Source organism: Equus przewalskii, chromosome 20 (genome assembly GCF_037783145.1).
Source record: "Equus przewalskii isolate Varuska chromosome 20, EquPr2, whole genome shotgun sequence".
In the NCBI taxonomy this organism is placed as follows: Eukaryota; Metazoa; Chordata; class Mammalia; order Perissodactyla; family Equidae; genus Equus; species Equus przewalskii.
Genome location: NC_091850.1, coordinates 14,225,940 through 14,246,602, shown reverse-complemented (window position 1 = coordinate 14,246,602; position 20,663 = coordinate 14,225,940).

Here is a 20,663-nt window from a genome sequence, read left to right as displayed (position 1 = left end):
CAGAGGCAGATAAGAAGACATTATAAAGAAAAGCAATAGGACAATTCATATATAAATGCAATATAAAGTAATGATTTAAACTAAATTTGACTGGCTTAAAAATAGAAAGTCATCTACTTCAAATCTTATCGTTAGCCATTTAACATCTCTTTTCCTCTGTAAGAAACTGTCATCTACATTCAATAACTTAAAAAAATTCCCTTTCCATACTCTGCTCCTAATGCTCCTAGGAATGAGAGATATAAAAAGCAAGAACAGCGTAAAGAGAAGATAAAAACAAACACATGAGACAGAGATTAGATCGGTGATTACCAGAGGGAAAGGGGGGAGGGGGGAGGGCCAAAGGGGTGATTAGGCACATGCGTATGATGATGGATGGTAATTAGTCTTTGGGTGGTGAACACGATGTGATCTACACAGAAATTGAAATATAATGATGTACTCCTTAAATCTGTGTAATGTTATAAACCAGTGTTACATCAATAAAAAATAACTAAAGCAGGAGTAGTAATGTTGTTCTCATTTTCTGAGATCTATGCCGGATTATTTCCTGCTGAGAGTGACTGGCGAGAGTCCCAGGCTCCTTTATGGGAGAAGAGCTTCGGCGATGCTAATATTTCAATTTGGAGATAATTTCATATGCAAATAACTCTCACGGGTCAGAAATTCTATCATGTATTCAAATTGTAGCTTTCATGAGACTAAATAATTATGAACAAACAGTGTTGGTTAACTTTAAGTAGGGTAATAATGATGATCCCTAAAAGATGCACTATACTTGGCTAAGGGAGTCCTCAAAGCATCATACGAGAAAACTTAGACCTGAGCATGTTTTCCAAGCTCAGAATAACACAGTGCAGTTTGAGTGTCAGCTGGTGTTGACAAGATAGGTACCAAGTGGATATTTTAATTGTGGGTTGAGCCTTCCTGAGAAGTAGGATTAATTCTCAAGGAACTGAAATGGAGCTGAGACAAGTTGGTAAAAACATTTTTCTTTGAAGAGCTAGGATTTGGATTATTCTAATATTACATTTCTCATGCCTTGAAACTTAAAAGTACAGTGTAGAATAAAAATTAGGTAGCAACAGTGAAATCGCAGAGGTCAAACCTCATGGGCATTTCAGGATACTATACTTTTAAGATAATTTATTTTAGCGACTAGCTCAACATAAAGACAAGAAAGGATCCAGAACTCAATAATTTAATTTTTTAATGAGGATATTCTAAAACCTATCATGGGGATAAAGACTATATGAAATGTGACATTTGAGTAGTACTACAAAAAAATTTCTGAGTTTTTTTATTTGAGCCTCATGAAAATCCTACAAAGTAGTTAAAGCAAATAATATTAGAAAGTCCTGATCACAAATGAATAAAAGGAAGTTCAAAGGGCCCTTATAACTTGCCTGAGACTCAAGAATCAGTAAGTGGTGATATAAAGACTTCCAACTCAATATTCTGTGCTTTTCCTGCAGCACATACTATCTCCCAAGCCAAGCTAAAATGAACTCTTAAAGAAAGAACTTTATATATTAGTTTAGCATTTAAGATTGAGTCTCAGGAAATAGAAGAATAAGAAAAAAATTCAAAGCCAAATATTTTTGGCAATGGGATAATTTTAACGCAGTGGTTCTGGTTCCGATTTGGCTCAAAAATCTATATCATTTATCCTACAGCACTCTGATCAAACTTAGGGTCATGATCTCCAGTCCTATTTTACCATTCACATCACCACATTCAACCATACTTTGGTGTGTCTGTGCTATCCCCCCCGTCAGACTCTGAGATCATTATGGAAGGGATGGCTAAGTAACTTGTCTCAAGCCACATCGTTGAACATGGCAGTACAGGGATTTGAAGCAAAGCTGACAAAATACAAAATCCATACTCTTAACCACCATTCTGTACTTTTATATGCTAATCAGCAATCAAGCAAGTGTGAATATGATCTGTTTATATACAAACCAGAAAATAAAGGGTCATGACTCTTTTCTTACTGAATCTTGTTTAAACAATAAACTAATCCCTGCTGGCTTCTTTAATAAAAATTGAGTAAATATATTCATCCATCTTAAATTCTCAATTGATAAATAAATTCATGCACAAGTATGGGAAATACATCCTGCATTTACCTTGTTGTAAAGATTATGCCCACTATTTGCCTTTAAAAATTGATTAAAAACACACCTTAAAAAGATGATATCCATTATTTACCTTAAGAAGAAATTGAGAATGAACTAGTTTAGAAGGAGGAAAACAAAATAAAACAAAACACCAGGATAGAATAAAGTAAACAAAAGCTAAGAAATCAAAAATGTGTTTGCTTGGCTGCCTGTTTTAAACCTTACAGAGACACTTAAATAAATGTGGCGTTATTTTTCTCGTATAAGAAGTGGTCCAGAAGTAGGTAGCCCCAGGATTTTACATAGTTATGGGATGTCATCAGGCATCTCTTATCTTTCCACGCTGACATCCTCAATGTGGGGCTTTGGTCTTTATGTTCGCAAGATAGCTGCTGCAGTCCTATGCATCATATACACCTTCCAAGCAGGAAGAAAGAGGAAAAGCAAAAAGGAAAAAGGAAGGATGCCAAATGAATCCATTCCTTTCAAAACACCCAAAGAACACTAGAAGATTTCTACTTATAACACACTCGTCAGAACTATGCATCCTTGCACTTCTACTTACAAAGGAATTTAGAAAATTTATTTCGATATGTGGCTTCAGTGAACAAAATTAGGAGCTATCATTCAGGAGGATAGTGAGAATGGATAGAAACAAGGCAAGTCTCATTATAGACCATAGAAAGATATTAATAAAATTGTCCTTATTCACCGACGATAGGTTTGTGAAATAAAAATCCAAAAGAAGCTATAAACTACTAGAACTAAAAATGCTACATAAATATACATATGTAATTGAATTGAATTCTTACATACCATCGAGAATTAGAAAATATGCTTTTAAAAAATCTACAATAGCAACAAAATTTATTCTATGCCTAGGAATACATAAATCTAATAAAAGATGCAAAAGCTTATGGAGAAACATGTAAAACTTTATTCAAAAAACATAAACAAACACCTATATAAATGGAAAGCTATGTCAAGTTCATGAATGTAGGATTCAATATTATTGTCAAAGTAATTCACTCCAGGTTAATCTACAAATTCGAAACAAGATATTTTTGTAGAGCTGTGTTTTATAATGGTATTTTCTGCCAAAGCTGATCATAAAATTCACAATGAATTCTATGACGGCTTTTAATTTACAAATGTTACTAATTTAATGCAGTCGACTATGTCATTCTCTTCATCTATGGTTTGCGATTTCTATATTTTTTAATATATTCGTCCCTACCCTGAGGGCATAAAGATAGTGTCTATGTATGTTTTTAGAAGAACTTTCCTTTTTTTCTTGCAGTATGAACTGTGACTTCGGGGAACTTGGTGAACCAGTTCTATGTTACAAGATAGAATTCTATGGAGCATATTCATGGAACACATCTGTTAAATGCTCTTCAAGATCTTATAAATAGACTAAAATACATATGCTTATAGTCAGGTTCTCATGCAGGCCATTTGCTCAGTGCAGGCAGCCAACCTCAGTCTGTGCTAGAATGACAGGAGAACGTCATGTTACCTTTTCTTTATTAGACAGAAGCTCGGGCTCCCACAGATGCACTTTGAAAGTTCTGCATACCCCTCCAACTCAGCTTTGGACCTCTATCTTTGCCAAGAAGTATTCCTGAAATGGCACTACACTATATCAGTTTCCATTTTAATTTTTAATGAATATTCCCTTTCCCCTTAGGCTCCACAAATAATGGGGTTTTTTTAATCCCTTAATATATCTCTAAGCCTCAAGTTCTAGTCCTCCTCTTAAATAATTGTTCTTTTCCTGAACATCTGAGATTATGTAAGAGTTATTTCTTAACCCAGTCTAGATCTTCCTTTCTGGACTTCTGTTGACAATTATAGAAACAACAAGTACCGAGGCTGCGCCAAAAATATTTAGAGATTTCCAAGCTCCTCTGTGGGAAACACTCGGGCAGACCTGGCTCTCAGCAACATGGATAAAAAAGATTTTTAATGTCCCCCCTGCTGTCTTTCCCAGAGCCTATTCGCTCGTAGTTCTTCCTCCACCCTAGTCTTCCCAGGGCACAGCTCTCAGCCTGCACCTCTCTTGTCAAAATGCCCGAGTCCTGGTCCATTCCCGCCATCTGATCACTTAGCTAAGCTGGCCTGATATGCCAGGCTGCACTGGTGAGTGGCGCTGGGAGGAATGGACTTCTAGCTTCCTCTTCCTTTTTGATATGTTTGCATTCTAAGAGGAATTTTAATCAGTTCTAATACAAACAACTAACTTTGATGTGGATTATGCGGATAAACCGTTTCCTTCAGAGGAGGTGTAGAGAGGCTACAGTGAGATCACGCTACGTGAAAAGTTTGTGGAAAACAATAAAGCACCAGGTGGATCTAAAGAGTGATTGTTTTTATTTCTGTCCCTGGTAGGCAATGAGGGGGCCACTGGATCCAACAGACTTCTTTTATGCCCCCGGAGGCACATCCGTCAGGCACTACCTACTTTAAGCACAGGGAGCTGGGAACATAAAGTGCTGCTCTAATTGCAGGAAAAGTGCAATGGTAGGAAAATTAGCAAGGGATAGAAGATAGGCTACAAGTCACATGCCTAGAGGCCTTGTACGGAAGTCTGGGGAAGAGATTTGAGATATTCAGCACGGTTTTATTCTGTGGACGACCATGGAGACAAAAGAGATCACCCAGGCAGCATGTGTAGAGTGAGAAGGGAAGTGGCCTCAGGCTGGAATCCTGGGAGGTACCTAGATGTGAGGATCAGGCCAGGGAAGCATAGGCTGCAGAGGACGCGTTCAGAGAGGTGGGAAGAGAATCAGGAATAACGCCACCACCACCATCACCTATCATTTATCGGCACTTTCTCTGTGCCAGAACATATGTTAATCTTTACACGTGCATTTTTTTTATCCTAATCAACACAACAATCCTATGAGGTAGAGATTGCTATCTCTAAAACATAGACAAGATTTAGAAAAGAACAAGTAATGTACCTAATCTACAGAACTGAGAACAATCCTGTTGGGATTCTGTGGCCGATTAAACTGTTGGCCCGCTTCTGCATGACTCCCTGTACCCAAGCCCTTTGCCATATGGCTTTGCCGTCCCTCCACCTGGGAGGCAGAGTGTACCTCCCTATCCCTCAACTTTGGACTTGGCCATTTGAGTACTATAGTCAAAGGAATGTGGGCAGAAACGACAGTGTACCTGCTCCAATCTAAGACTTCAGAGGCTCTCCATGCTTCCATTTGCTCTCTTGTGTTTCTGGCATCATTCCCAGCCTGCTGCCTCCTCACTAGATTATCTCCTGGACCAGAATGATTATGTAGGGAACTTACCTGAGTCTATCTGCAGCTAACAGGACCAGCAGTTTGAGACACACTCACCTAGCAAACCCAGTCTAGATCAGCAGACCCCCAGCTGATATGTAGACACATGACCAAATCAGCTGAGATCAGCAGGGGCATCCCACCTCATGTCCTGATGTATGAGAAATAAATGCTTTTTGTTGTAATCCATCAAGAGTGTAACATTGTTTGTTATACAGCTTTATCGTGGGAAAAGCTAACTGATACAGAAATGAACGTAGGCAGTATGATTCCAGAATCCTGTGCTCTTCTCTGACCTGAAAGATATCAGGGCTATCAGAGGAGTTGAGTTTTAATAGAGAAAGAGTAACCATCATGGCCAAATGTTGCAGAGTAAATAAGATAATTAAAGAATATATCACTTCAGAGTATCTTCTCTGAAAATAGGCTTGAATTACAGTGTGGTACCTCAGCCAAGCAACAGACAAGCAGCAGGCACAGAAGTTTCACACAAGAACAGTCAGTGTGACGGACAACCAGATGTCTCCAGAAAGAAAGCTCCATTTAGGCAACTGGCTGATGGGATACTATGGCTGCAAACACAGCATGCCTCTGGCATGGCCATGGATGCCAGCTCCGATGCTGGAACACCTGGCAAAGAGGCCCGAGGGGAAGCAGCTAAGTAGTACCAAATATGGACATCTGGCATGAGTTAATTTGCTGCACATTAATGCTGATGCCGAAAAAATCCACCTTTGGTGATGAGTAATCCATGTCCAGTCTCTATAGAGAACAAGGCATAAACATAATCAGGCCTTTTAGGTCTTAGTATTCTATTCTTTTTTATTAGACCATCATGTGATTAAACATAGTAATATAATGATAGTTTTGAATTTACTGTAAACTTTTAAAACATTTTGAATGACCATCTTTTTTCTGATTTTCAATAATATATTACCAAAATATGTAATTTCCTATTTGATCCAGAGGAAATATGCATATATTTGATCTTAGCCAAAGGCTTTGAGGCAAGATCACAGTGGTAAAGAACCAAAAAATCAAGAGTATATCAGGCCATTAAGGAGTACCATGGTCTGACCCTGCTCTCTAGATTGCACACATCTCATCTATAAAAGAGAGCAAGACAAACATAGAGGTTGCTTCTAACTTGTATTACTTATGCAACAGCCTTTCAACTCTAAAATCAAATAAAACTAGTAAATATAGCCTTAAATTCTTTGGATTACTTAAGCTTCTTAGAACATTTTACAGGAAGAATGTAGGAATTCTTTAAAGACCATGATATAAGGAAGTTTACAACCCTGACAATATTATAATACAAGGAAGCTTTCAATTAAAAAAATGGCCAAAAGAGGAAGAGAGGCACGGATGTTAGCTCAGGGCCAGTCTTCCTCAACAAAAAGAGGAGGATTGGCAACAGATGCTAGCTCAGGGCTAATCTTCCTTTAAAAAAAGAAAGAAAACTGTCAAAATGGAAGCAGACCTTTAAAATAAATCCTTTAAAAAAAGGCCAAAGAAAATGTTTTAAAGTGAAAACTTTCATTAGAATTGAAACTAAGGAACTGTAACAATCCCTTACCACAAAATCTGAGGAATTTGGGGTTAATATAGTGGATTTGGAACAATATCAAAGACTGACTCACAAATCCTCTTTCCAAGAGAATGGAGCAGCATTAAAGAGAATCAGTGGGGGCTGGCCCCGTGACCAAGTGGTTAAGTTCACGCACTCCACTTTGACAGCCCAGGGTTTCATTGGTTCAGATCCTGGGTATGGATGTAGCACTGCTCATCAGGCCAGGCTGAGACGGCATCCCACACAGCACAACCAGAGGCACTCACAACTAGTGTATGCAGCTATATACTGGGGGGCTTTGGGAAGAAGAAGAAGAAAAAAAAAAAAAGAAGATTGGCAACAGATGTGCCAATCTTTAAAAAAGAGAGAGAGAGAGAATCAGTAAAGGAAACCCTGGGAATGGAAGCCCTGGCATATTCCAGAAAGCCTTACTTTGGAGGACTTGGCTGAATCTTGGAGTCCATTGGAAAAATCAGGCATCACTGCAGTGGGGACCTCTGACCAACCATAGACTGGGAACAGTCTGAGTCTCCAGGAGCAGGACTTTGAGAGAAAATGAGAGCTATACCCAACAGATGCCTTGGGGGTAATATGGGTTTTCACAATCAATGGAGTCAGGAGCTAACTCCAACATGAGACAGGACTTTCTGAAATAAAGAGGAATCCCCTAATCTGAAGAGGGAAAAGCTAGAGCTGATGCTGGACTGTGGAGAGATGAGGACCCAGAGCCTCCACAGGTGAAGAGCAATCAGAAACAGCTGTGCTGGAGGGAGATCAAGGTCAATTCTTCCCTGTGGCTGAACTTCTTGTCAGTGTGGACAGTTCACCCTGACCTGGGAAGAACACTTTTAACAATAGAGGCATTCTAAGTCTGAGACAGAATGCTCCCCCTCAACTAGAAGTCTGGATCTCTATGAAGGAGATGCAGAAGGACATAGCCACACTTTGTATCTGGAGTAGAGATTAGGTCAAATTAAAAGACAGAGGCAGAGAGCTGGTCTACGGTGCGGTGGTACCAACTAGGAAAGAAAGCTGTGCAGAGATAAATTCCCTCCTGTGACTATACACCCCTCTTCCCCTCCAATTATAGACATCCAAGTTTCGAACTGGTAATATAAAGGGTTTTTTTCTTAATTTTCATTCAGGATTCCAGATTAATTTCTAAAAGGAAGACCTTGATGAAGCTCAGGAAAAAACAGGAAGAAACCCAAGGAGAATCAGCACAGATTATTTTGGCGCACCTACCAAACCCATATAAGCTTGTCCTCATTTAAGAATGGGTAACCAGAAGAATAAAAAATATCACCATTGAGTCTATGAAGAGATTCTGCAACATGAAAGGAGACAAACATGGCATAGAAGGACCAGGTCAACTGCATACTTCTGAAGATTTACTCTAGGAAACCGAAGTAAATTTTTAAGTAGAAAATGCTTTGCCTTTTTTAAAAAAGAAATAAAGAAAATAAGGTACAATGAAAAGAATACGATAAAATAAGGGCTTGAGCTAAAGCAATAGCTCACAGAGCTATAGTAAAATTTTCAAGAGTAAAGCTGCTGCAGAATTAAAATAGCATCCATAGAAAACACAATCTATGTTGCAGAAAACTGAGTTGCTGATAAATACCGTTTTGAAAATAATCAACTGGTTTTTGGAGGAAAAAATAGAGATGAAAACATCAGAGAGAAGATGATAGATATAGAGAACAGAGTAAAAATACAATATAGAAGTAATTAATTTTTCTAAGAAAGATATTAGAATAAATGGCATGAAAATAGCATTCAAAGCTGTAGTAGAACCCCACTTCCCAATCTGGAAAAAGAATTTGGGGGCTGCAAGGACTCTACATATAAGGTAAATTTAATTATAAACAATTGACATCTAAACATAACCTAGAAAAATTAGTGACTTGGTAGGACTACAAAAAACATCATTCAAATATCCAAATATAAAAAAGAAAAAGTGACTATCACAAGGGAAAAAAATCAGACATCTCATATAGAACATCAGATCCAATACAATACAATAGATGCCCCAAATAATACAAATGATAAATGAATATTTAGAGTTTTGAGAAGAAAAGATTAAGATCTGAAAATCTTGTGTCTATTCAAGTTTCAGTTGACGTATATAAGCAACAGAAAGACTTTTCTATCCTTGAAAAGACTCCAGAAGAATATTTCTAAAATTCTGCCTAAAAAATGAATAAAAGTAAGAACTCATGCATGACATAGTTGGTGAAGAGCAAGTGGTGAGAACAGCAACCATGTAATTTACCTTAAAAAATATAGTTACAAAGAAAATGCACTCACGTATTTCTTTCGTAAGCAAGATGAATAATATAAATCTTGTAACAGTGTAACAATAATGAATTGGAACAAACATTCCAGAGTTCATAATAGCCAAAACTGGGAGGTGAGGACATGAAAAAGAGATCAGGCTTCAATACACAGCATTTCATTCCTAACATTGATAACTTGAGTCATCCAGATGAGTAGATTACATGAAAACCTTATTTTTCTTTTGAACCCGTATCTTCTTTCTTTGGTGAGGGTGATAAAGTATTAACTTTTGAGTTTGCCTTCTAGAATATAGTTTCTTCCAGATCAAGAACAAAATTTCAGCCATGAAACTTGAAATCAGCTTCTTGAGAAGCATGGATAAAGTATAATGTATGACTACTGCAAAAAAGTGAGCTTTGTTATCATTACCATTAATTTGCAATGCATGAAAAATTCAAGCATTTTTGAAGTTTTCTAATTATTCTTCATGTAACTTACTGAAAAGAGATTAATGTTAATCTAGCCTACTAGGAGATAGAAAAAAAAGAAATGAAAGTGGGAGTATTGAAGATGTAAATTATACGTATGCTATTAATAGAAACTCATCTTTAATCCTGCTCAAAAATGTCTTTCAGAATATCAGATAAAGCGCTCCCAGTTTGTCTGGGGAGTTATGTAACTTAGAGAACCTGGCTATAAAATAAGAGGGATAATCCATTGGAGTTTCAAGCTTTTGTCTTTGAACATATCAATGTCATGTCATGTCACATCACCTTGACACGTCAAGGTCACGCAGCAGGCACGATAAAGGAGCACACAGCAGTTCAGGAGACCATGCAAACTCCAAACCGGGTGATATTCGCCATACTTTCCCAAGCACACTTATACCTGAAACTAAGATTTAATAATTAGACTTACCAGATATGTCCTGGAGCATCTTAAATGTTCCACAGGGCAGCTGGTCCTATTGCTTTAGGTATTACCCTTTAGAGGCAATCTTTTGCTAACAAGCACCCTTAACCAGAGATCAGAAGCAAGGAATATCCATTCTGAGTAACAGGAGGGGAATAACGAGAGAACACTGACTTTGGCACTCCATTCTACCTATAGGCAACACTAAGAGAAGAATTGTCAGCAGAGGAGAGGGAGGAAAACAGTGACTGTGGGGTGTCACTTTCAAAATAATAGACCTGGGTTAGTGAAGGAAAATGAAGCACGGAGAAGTTAACTTGCCAGGCTGACGCAGTAAGTGGTGACACTGGGATTTGAATCCAAGTCTGATTTCAAAGCCTAGCACTTTGCACTATGATCCACTGCCTCCTGGATTTGCTAAAGATTGAAATTCAAGTCAAAAAGCAAAGTCAAGGAAGAGACAAATATCAGATGGTAATTAGTCTTTGGGTGGTGGACATTATGTAGTCTACAAAGAAATCACAATATAATAGCGCACACCTGAAATTTATGCAACGTTATAAACCAATGTTACCTTAATAAAATAGTCAATAAAGTGTTCAAAAAAAAATAGGCAAATAATGCCCATGCTCTGCTCATAATAACTCTTGGGGAAAGAGAAATCCTCAAAATATGGATATTGGGTTTGTTTTTACTTAAGTCCTTTAAATCACTTGGTTTGGACCTGCTTTGAAATTTTAGAACCCGATGTTTGATACATTTAGTGTTTAACTCCAGTCACTAACCGGAACTCTGCACGCATCATCGAGTAAGGCGCAGACTCAGCACTCACCTCCTTACATCAAAGCAGACAACCAAACCAGGTTGATTTTGCTCCAAATTATAGGGAAATTTTTGAATTCTGTTTTAAGCAACGTTATTATCTACTTTGTTAATCAAATTAACTAAATAGCCATGAACTCGCTACTTCGTTTGCAATGCACAGACTGCTGGACATAACCCTGATTTGCCTCACAGGACTGCATGCCACCATTGGTTTCTTACATCCAATTGAGCGCTGAGTCATATCCATTTTACTTTCATACATGTATGTTCATATTCACATCCAAAATCCTCTTTCTCCTAGGCTATTCTAACATCTTCTTAATTATTCTTCCTATAATCACTCTTGCACTATCTCTGATCCATTTTCAATATCATAGAAAGATAATAGTTATTAATGAAGGAAAATCTGACTGTGTGATCTTCATGCTTAATGTATATTAAAACCTTTAAGGAAAAAGACCTCTTGTTTATTAGCCCCTCGTCATTGCCTGGCTAACACTTACCTTTCAGATCGCAGATGTCCTATGGGAAGCCCTTCCTCTACTCTAGCCGTTAAATCCCCACCACGCATTCCCAAAGCAGGCTGCCTTCCATGTCGATGGCTTTTATGACGCTGATTATTACTTGTTCAATGTCTGCCTTCCTCACTGGACTGTGAGCTCCAAGAAGGCAGGGGCCTCCTTGGTCTTATTTACAGCTGTTTTCAGTCCTTAAGACAATGCTTGGTGCTCAAGAAATATTTGTTGATTTGATTTATTCAATTAATAGATATATTTACAGTTTATACAAATTTGAGAATAAAAAGATGAATGTCTGTTATCTGGTATTTTTGTTGAAAGATCAAACGGGTCTTTGAGCTTTATTTTTAAGAATAGTGGTCACATTTATTTGGGGCTAATGAGGCATCAGGTGTCATAAAAATCAAAACTGTAAGTAAATCCCACTGAAAAGTTGTTGAAATCCCACGTTATGTGCACAGTTTTATTCAAGGGAACAACATGCTTTCTGCAACCTCAGGAAAAACTTACCCATGCCAACCATTAGATTAAAAGAACTGTTTCCAGAGTGTTAAGACTGCATCCTCTAACTTCTGCCAGGAATTGATCATTCCAACAGAACTATTTGTTCTGAAGAGAAGCATTCTCTGATATGTGCTTAGACCAGATTGTGGAAAAACAAATAATCATCCAGGTCATAACCTCTATTTTTCCGTTCGGGCTGTTGACATGCCAAGGTTTCAACTACAAGTTTTGTGAATTTATAGATTTACCTGGCATATGGCATGCTGCAATTTCCTTAGAAAACATGCTATTGTACTGTGAATAAGAAATACATGTTAAAATTCTCACACTTTCCTTGATGAGGAATGGGAACTGGAAAGAAGCACAGAATGGAATAAACTATATCCCATCTAACTCTAATTATCCATGGGTACCGAAGAGAAACATTGATTCAGAAGGTGTAAAACTGTGTAAAGTTTGCCTACCAGTTTTGGGGTGGCCCCCTAACACTCTCACCCTTCAGTGTGCAGCCTTGGTGCTTGCTCAGTGGCCGGTACACATAATAAAATGATGAGTATCATCTGATATTGTCTCAAAGATCCAGTGGTCTCCACCCTCCAGTTGCAGGCTGGGTGTGGGTTCTGGCCAGTGATCCCTTAGTTCAAAGCAAATACTTGTTGAATAAGTTTCCTGTGTCAAGTACTCTTACAGGTTGTATTGATGTGATCCTCAAACAACCCAAAATTTCTAAGTTAGTTATATCTCAGCAACAGGCTGAAGGGGTAGGCTCTAGATCACAGAGTGCTCCAGAGAGAGAGCCAGGATTGGCACCAGGCTTTGGACTCTGCCAAACCATAGCTACCCTGGGTGGTTGAGAAGTCCTCCCTGGGTGTGGACCTCTGCTGTCAGCCTGATAGATCCCTGGAGCAGGTGGCATCCGTAGAGAATGGCCCAGGGGACTGACGGAAGTTATCACAGAGGTGATGACCAGGGAGTAGGAGCCTGAGCAGAAGGGAGGACTCCTCTGTGTCTCTCACTGAAGAAGGGGAAGGACTCTCTCCTGCCTGTGGTTCTGGAGCTTCCATGGTCCTCTCATGATTACCCAAATCCCAAGGACGGAAACCACCTCCTTTCTCTGGCTCTCCTGGCATTCTCCTGCTCTGACTGCAGGCTCCTCCTGAAGCACCACTTGGGGAGCCCCTTGCCTGTTCACCATTTCACTGAGAACAACCTAAAGGCAGCAGGTGGGTGTTTCTCCCATACATCTGGGCCCAAGTCCTGACTTAAAGGAAATATGAAAAAGAATATAATGACTTTCTTCTCTGTAACCAAGATCCCTTCCTAACAACTGGACTCCTCCAAAATTCTGAGAGTCATGGATGTAGGGTTCAAGAATGGGGATACAGAGGCTTGATCATCACAATTCCTATGAGCTTCTTGGCAGTCATGATGCCTTATTTATCTTTGCGTTCCCTGTCATGCAATATGGTAACTACTGAGAAGTTTTGAACTGCGTCAATAAATAAATACTTGCGTCAATGTGTCCAAGCTTTATAATTTATGACAGATAAATTGTATGAACAGATATATGAGGAAGAAGACAGAGAACAGATTGTGATTTGGTTTTGCTCATTTTCCTCTTTTTCCCATGATTTTTCTCTTGAATTAATAAGTAATGTCATGTGTAACATGTGGGCTGCAACAGCCCTTGAAACTTCTTCTTCTTTACTCCCCTCTCACTCTTTCCTGGCTCCCATTCACTTGGCCCAGAACCAATGTCATCGTGTGTTTGGTAGAGAACAAGACCCCCAGAACTGCACTGCTGTGGGGCGAGTAGTCAAATATATGAATTCAGCACAGAGGTGGAGAGACAGGACAGAAGAAAAGCAATTGGTACAGATGTGGAAATTTCAAGAAAAAGGAATAAGAAGCTGCAGAAAGAAAAGGCAGACTCTCATCTGTCATTAACTACTTGTTAGGGAATTTATTTTGTCAAATCTATTTGATTAAGATGTTTGTTTTACTTTACATGTAACATAGTTGTCATAGAAAATAAACTCCTTATATGTGGTGACTAGTTAAAAGTATTTCTTGGTTCTTAACTTCAGTGCCAACCAGAGTGGTAGAAGTGGTCCAGAGTTCCCTGAATGAAAAGGAAGCAGTAATAAGTTGGGAATAAACATTCCGACTCTCATTAGACCAGCAACCTGAATCAACTCAGGATCAACAGCCTCCCACTCAGTCTTGTCTCAGTTTTATTTTCAAACACTGTTGCTTTACGAGTCCCTACCTTCAAGTCTTAGAGAAAATCTTATGAAGTTATTTTACCTTCCTGTCGTTAATTAAGCGGCAATTTGAAATATATGCCAACATTGCTGGCCATTCCTAAGCTTAAATTCTCTCAAAAGAAAATATGACATACAACAGAAGAGTTAGTTCTACAGATCCTCTTACCATAATGCAAAGCTTTTTCCTTTAGACTCTAGCATGACTTAGCTAACCTTATTAGGCTACTTTTGAGACCTGTTTATTCAGGGTAAGAGAACATTATAGACTTAAGGCCACTAAATTGCACAACTGCAGAGGGTGCCACGCCCTTGGAAGACTCCAGGTCTCCAAGCAATGCATTCAATGAATTTCTTTAGTTTTGTACAACTCTCCGTGAAGGGAGCTCAGACTGTTTACAAGATCTCCTTCCCCAAATTCTTCCTTTGGAATGTGGTCCGTTAAACCATGAACAGAACTACCTATTAGAAATTCTTACCAGCACTAATTTTTTCTTTACCTACAGATAAAGGAGACACTGAGTGTTGGAGGCTCCTTTTGGCCTCATAAAAGTCTGGCTCATATAATGAACACTGGTCATCAGTAGATGAGAAAATGTATTCTATGAGAGCTACAGAAACATTCCCACTGTTCTCAGAATAATTCCCTGGAAGGAAGCCTTTGACGGGTAGTTCCCAAATTGGTCATTCTTCTGTGGATGCTTTTTCTGTACTTGGTTGTCCTGGAAGGAACCATTGTGGATGAGTTTGTCTCACCCCCTCAGCCCCAAGGACAGCAGTTGGGTCACTGGCCCACGCAGACATCCAGAGACCTGAAGGCTGGCAGAAAGACTCTTCTCATGTATCTTTTAGGCACTAAGAGGAAATAGAGCCCATTATAATTTTTGTGACTCTAGAGAATGAGATTGATAGGGTCTACATTTGCCTATCCAAATGAAATTTAAACATTCAGAAATCACAAAGCTTTATGAGTTGTGAGTAGATTCTCTCTGCAAAACTGTATCTGAGCCATGGCACATGCCAGGACATGAATCAGTGTGAAATGATTCAGATATCTTCGTGCTCAGATCTCATGTGGAAAGGATGTGTGTGACATGGAATCAATCCTATTGTATAAATACATAGGTATAAACCTTGAAAAACAATGTTTAGAACCCTTAAAACATGAATTGGGTTACAAATGTCAAATCTGTAAAACTAGGTAGTGTGAGTTTTTTATGGTATATATTCTTTAGTGTGTCTTTCATCTAATGATGTCGCAAAGACAACCACTAGTCACAGGAAAGTGTCTGCAATTTTTGTCAGATTGCAAACACGTGGCCACCTGGGTTTGGCACAAGAAACTGCAAATACAGTATTATTCACTCCAATAGAAAATGCCACATTTTTCTTTCCTTTTGTTTAGTTTTTAACTACTTGAAGAGGTTTAAACAATTAATTTGCTAGTGAAAATAAGGCTTCCCGTGTCGTGTCATTTTGACTGAGAGAACAAACTATCCGCCAACTAGACATACCAGAGCCCCACCCAAGGGTAATCATCACTTGTAGCTTGACATAGTCTTTTACTGGAAAGATGATTATCGACTTCAGGGAACAACCTTTTCAAAACACAAATTCCATATGGTTTTATGAACAAAACTCCAACTGTTTCTGCAGCATGTAATTTAAAAGAAGTTAGGGAAGGTTATTAATTCAGGTGCACCATCAAGGGCAGTGGCTGGCATTTGGCAAAAGGAAGAGGAATGGGCACTTCTGGCTTGGCAAGTCTGATTCTGGATGAAACTTACAATCAATTTATAATGGGAGAAATTGCCATGGATAGTTCACTCCAGTCTACGCTACGAAACACAAAACCTGGGAGAACAGCTTTTGTAAACTCTTAGAAATAACGAGGTTACCTGGGGCCAGTTTCTCTAAAGCAAGGAAGGGGAAACTGGTTAGAGTCCTCATGAATTGACTTTGGCAAACGTTGGAGCCCCGGTGTGCCAGGGAGCTTCATCGCTGCCTGCCTGTGCAGGCAATCGCTGACTTCGGTGAGGAAATAAGATAATGCCTACAGCAGGGAAAGAACCAGCTCTTCAGTCTCTCGCCCTTCTTCCCCTGTTTCCACTCCCTTCTCCTTTCTCTACTTTCTCTGCTGCCAAGAAAAGCATGTGTATGAGGCAACAATAAAGTAACTCAGTGACTGAGGTGAGAATGGCAGTTGTGGGTGTGGAGATGTCAGGGGAAAAAAAACGTTGTACAATACTACATACTGTCCTGGAATCTTGCTGTTTGCCCTTCCACCAGAAAGATTCAGGATAAAGTATCTGCTTCAATCCCTAAAGAAAAGAAATATTTGCTGTAATATGGAAAGTCCCTAAACCCACCAAGAGGACTGCCTCCTGAGTGGATTCCAAGAAGAGCATCTTCATGAGTTGTCTGCTTGTAGGTTTGCATCAGTTAGCCCTTCTCCTGAGCTTAGCTTAGGGCATGGGAACGTGTATCTAAATTTCAGAAGTTCCAGTCGTCACTTTCCCTCTGCCCTTTTGACATACTCTTGTGTTGCTTTTATTATGGTTACTTCAGACTTCTTAAGCACTGGCAGTGGACTGACCGCTCTGCAGAGCTCAGCACATCATGCATTTGTTGGATAGCACTCTGAAGACCTAGCCTCCGCTCTGCCATTAACTAATGGTGTGACCTTGGGTACATCCTTTTGCTTCTATATGATCAGTCACATATATAGTGTAAAAGAGTTTTTTAGACATTCATCTCCAACACCAGAATTCTATGACACTTAGGTGATACTGATTTCTTCATTTGAAAATTAAATAATTCTGCTGGGCTTCATTATAGGAAGATCCCACTAGAGGCAAATTTTCAAAGCTAAGAGGGACACAAAAGGATTATGTGAATGGCCCAAAGCTCCAAAGGTACTAAGTTGTAGAGGCAGGAATTGATGCCAGATCTGTGTCTTGTTATCCAAATCGTATATTTGCATTTAAACAGTATTCTTGGAATCAAAATTCCTTAACATCAAAGAAGGAGTCTAGTGGTTGAAAGTCAGGTCTGACAGGCAGGTGTGACTAGAAGAGGTCATACCTGGAATGCCTGAAAACCTATGAAAAGCCAATGACCTACTCAGTCCATCTGAAGGGTACAATTCTGCCTTGCAGCCCTGCTTTGCAAGAATGTGATGGAAATTGAGGCACTTTTGTCTGCAGTATGACTTGAATCAAGGAAGAAAATGTCTTTGTCAAGAAATATATAAGAATTCATTCTGATAACCAACACTCACCATTGTTTTGCAAATCTCATTTGAACTAGAAGGTTTGAGAAGAATTTATTACCATATTTCCTGTTGCCTTTTGGAGTCAGCAAACATCTCGGAGCATTAGATGTAACCTACTTTCTCCAAACATTGTTTCAGGTTGATTACCAATGTGATTACAACGGTTACCTTTCTGTTTGCAAGCATACCCCATGTTAGACCATATGGAAAAATCTGAAAACACTCATGCAAGTAACATTTTTTAACATTTGAGTCATATTTTAAGTGCTTTAGGGAATTTCACTCTTTAAGAGAGTCTACACTGAAAAGTTTTTTCCAAGAAGGTAATGGTTTTCCTAACTCATTGATTTTGCAGATTTAGATTTCCACATGTTGTGTCTTGGTTAAACAGAATTACAACTATTTTGAGAAAAGCTCTCCACATACTCTAGATCTTATTGTGACGATGACCCCAAGATACACGTTTTTATGTCAAACTAAAACTATTTCTTCAGTAAATAACTTATTGAAAGATTTTTTTGGTTTTTCCTTTCTCTCCTCTTAGCAAGAATGAGGAGGAAGATTGGCAACTAAGACTATAGTGAACTATAGACACTTTGCAAGACTGAAAGGGATTACTCAGTGTGGTATCAGCAAAGGCGGGAAGCTAGGGATTGGAATGTGGGGTTGTGGCTCGAAAATGGAGGCTTGGTTAACCGGGAGGGTTGGAAGGATTTTTATGCTGGGGAATCAGGTGAAGGGCAAGGGTATATCTGAGCTAAAGGTCACATGCAAGGCTGAAACATGCTTTTTCCATCCAACAACATAACCACTCCCTTTCCTATTAGCGTATGTCCATCAGTGAAAGGATGTTCTTTCCATCAATGAAAGGATGTTCTTCCAACCACCCAGGCTTGCAACCTTTGAGTCATCTTTGAGTCAGAAATGCATAGAATTTTAGAGCTGAGTAAAGTCTTAACATACCTAATCCAGTCCCTTTACTTTTCAGACAGGGACACGCAGTTGAAAGAGATCCTGTTTTCTGCAAGTTCACAAGCAATAAAGCCAGACCCAATGCTCCATCTCCGGAATCCCTATCAAGCGTTCCTCCCACTGATCCACCTGGCTCTGCTCTTTCCTTCACCTACTACTCAGCAGACATCAAATCCCACTTTTGGAATGTCTCTTTTGTCTAGTCTTCTCCTTTGCCACCAACCTAGTCTAGGCTGTCCTTAAAATTACTTCCTAAAAATGCTCCATGCCTCTAGCTCTCTGCTCTACTCCATTGTGCTCGCCATAGTTATTTTAATCTTCCTCAGACATTAATTTCATCATATTTCTCAAGAAACCCCTTGTTAAATCCTGTCAGCACGGGAGAATAAAAAGTGTTTGGGTTTTGGAATCAGATAAATTTGGGTTCAAATCTCTGATCTACTCTGAAATCCAGTAAGTTATTTAATTTCCTTGAAATTCATTTTGTTCATCAGTAAAATGGAATTGCGGTTATAAGTAAAAACAAGAAAAACAGTGGTTATGGTGAGAATGGAAGGACCTCATGTATATTTAATTGCCCAGCAAATAAAAGATATTCAAAAAATGTGCCTTCCCTTCCTAGAATTCACTCTCCTCTGCAAAGTGGCTCCTGCCTTCCTTCCACTCTTGAATTCCACCGTCCCACAAGATGAGTTCTTTCCCTCAACAGAATGGCCGGCTCCTGAACACACTGCACCCAGTCTCAGTTGCTAGAGTTATCCTTACTTCCTGAAGATGTCCATCTGCTTTCTTATTGTTCGTACAAATCCTTCTGATTTATCATAGCCCACGTCTCCTCAGTTTTCAGTTCTCACCTCCAGGAGAAAACAGAGATGTTCAAACAGAGCATGCATGAAACAGTCTGAAGTCCTTACTGCTGAACTCCCAAGCAGGCCTCTCTCTTGTGGCAGAGACCTGTGGGATCACATGTTCCCGTAGATGGGACCATGTCTCCCCTCTCAGTGGTGCTCCCATGCCTGCGCCTTGTCGCAACCACCACTCATCCTGATCCTGGCCACTGTTTCTGTGGGGCACCATGTGGCTCTGTGGCTGCCCATCTGACATCCTTCTATTCCCAGTGTGGTCCTCAGCACTCCTTCCCTATTCTGTCCCTTGTTCACTGTCATATCTGACGACACTAAATAATCTTGGGTAACATTGGTGCCCATGCATGACTTGAGGGTGTGACTGTGCTCCTCAGGTCTTCATCTTCTCAGTTTTAGTTCCACCAATATATCTAAAGAGAAAGATGGCTCCAAGTGGTTTAACCCTGAATAATCTGTGAACATCCCACTATCCTCTTTCTGAGGCTGTTAGTAACTGTTGTTACACCTCTTTTATTAGGCTTGCTTTCCCAATTTGTCACAAACCCTACTCCTTCCCTCCCATGGTTGTAAAATCTGGACCTGAGCTGGGAGGCATTGCTAGTGGCTCGGCTAAGTGTCTCATACAAACACCAAGGTTTCTGAACTGATGGAAGACAGTTCTCTTCTATCGCAGGCTAAGTTCTCAGCCCCACGGGGGCACTGTCAGGAAGCTAGAAGTCCTCTTCATCCTCCCTCTTAACCCACTCCCTGTTAGGGAAGTTATTTAAGCTCACTAAGCTTTTAATAATAGTTCTCAAATCAGAGTTCTCATCTCACAATTCAGTTAATCCACATAAAGCACTTCACACTGTGTGTGGATGTGTAAGTTGCATCATGGAAATGGTGTCTTGCTGAGCGACCAAGTGAGGGCTAAAATCCAGCCCACACTCCATCCTCCAAGCCGGGCCTGGGTATGGGGCTGGATCTGCACAGAGGGTGAGACAGCCCGTTTTCTAATCTGCACAAAGGTACCATTGCCCAACAGCTGGGGGGCTTTTTCCTAAGTTAACTGAAGACTCTGTGCAGGCCATGCCAGGGCATAGTACAAGCTCGATGACTCCTATTATTATCACTCTTATTACTGAGCCCAGATAGTGACTGCCCTAGAGAGACTGTCTCAGAACAAATTTCTGATGTACCAAGTATTAAGGGCTTTAGGTTGATGGAAACCTCCAGCACACAACCAAAGGAAATGCACTGTAATCTCACCA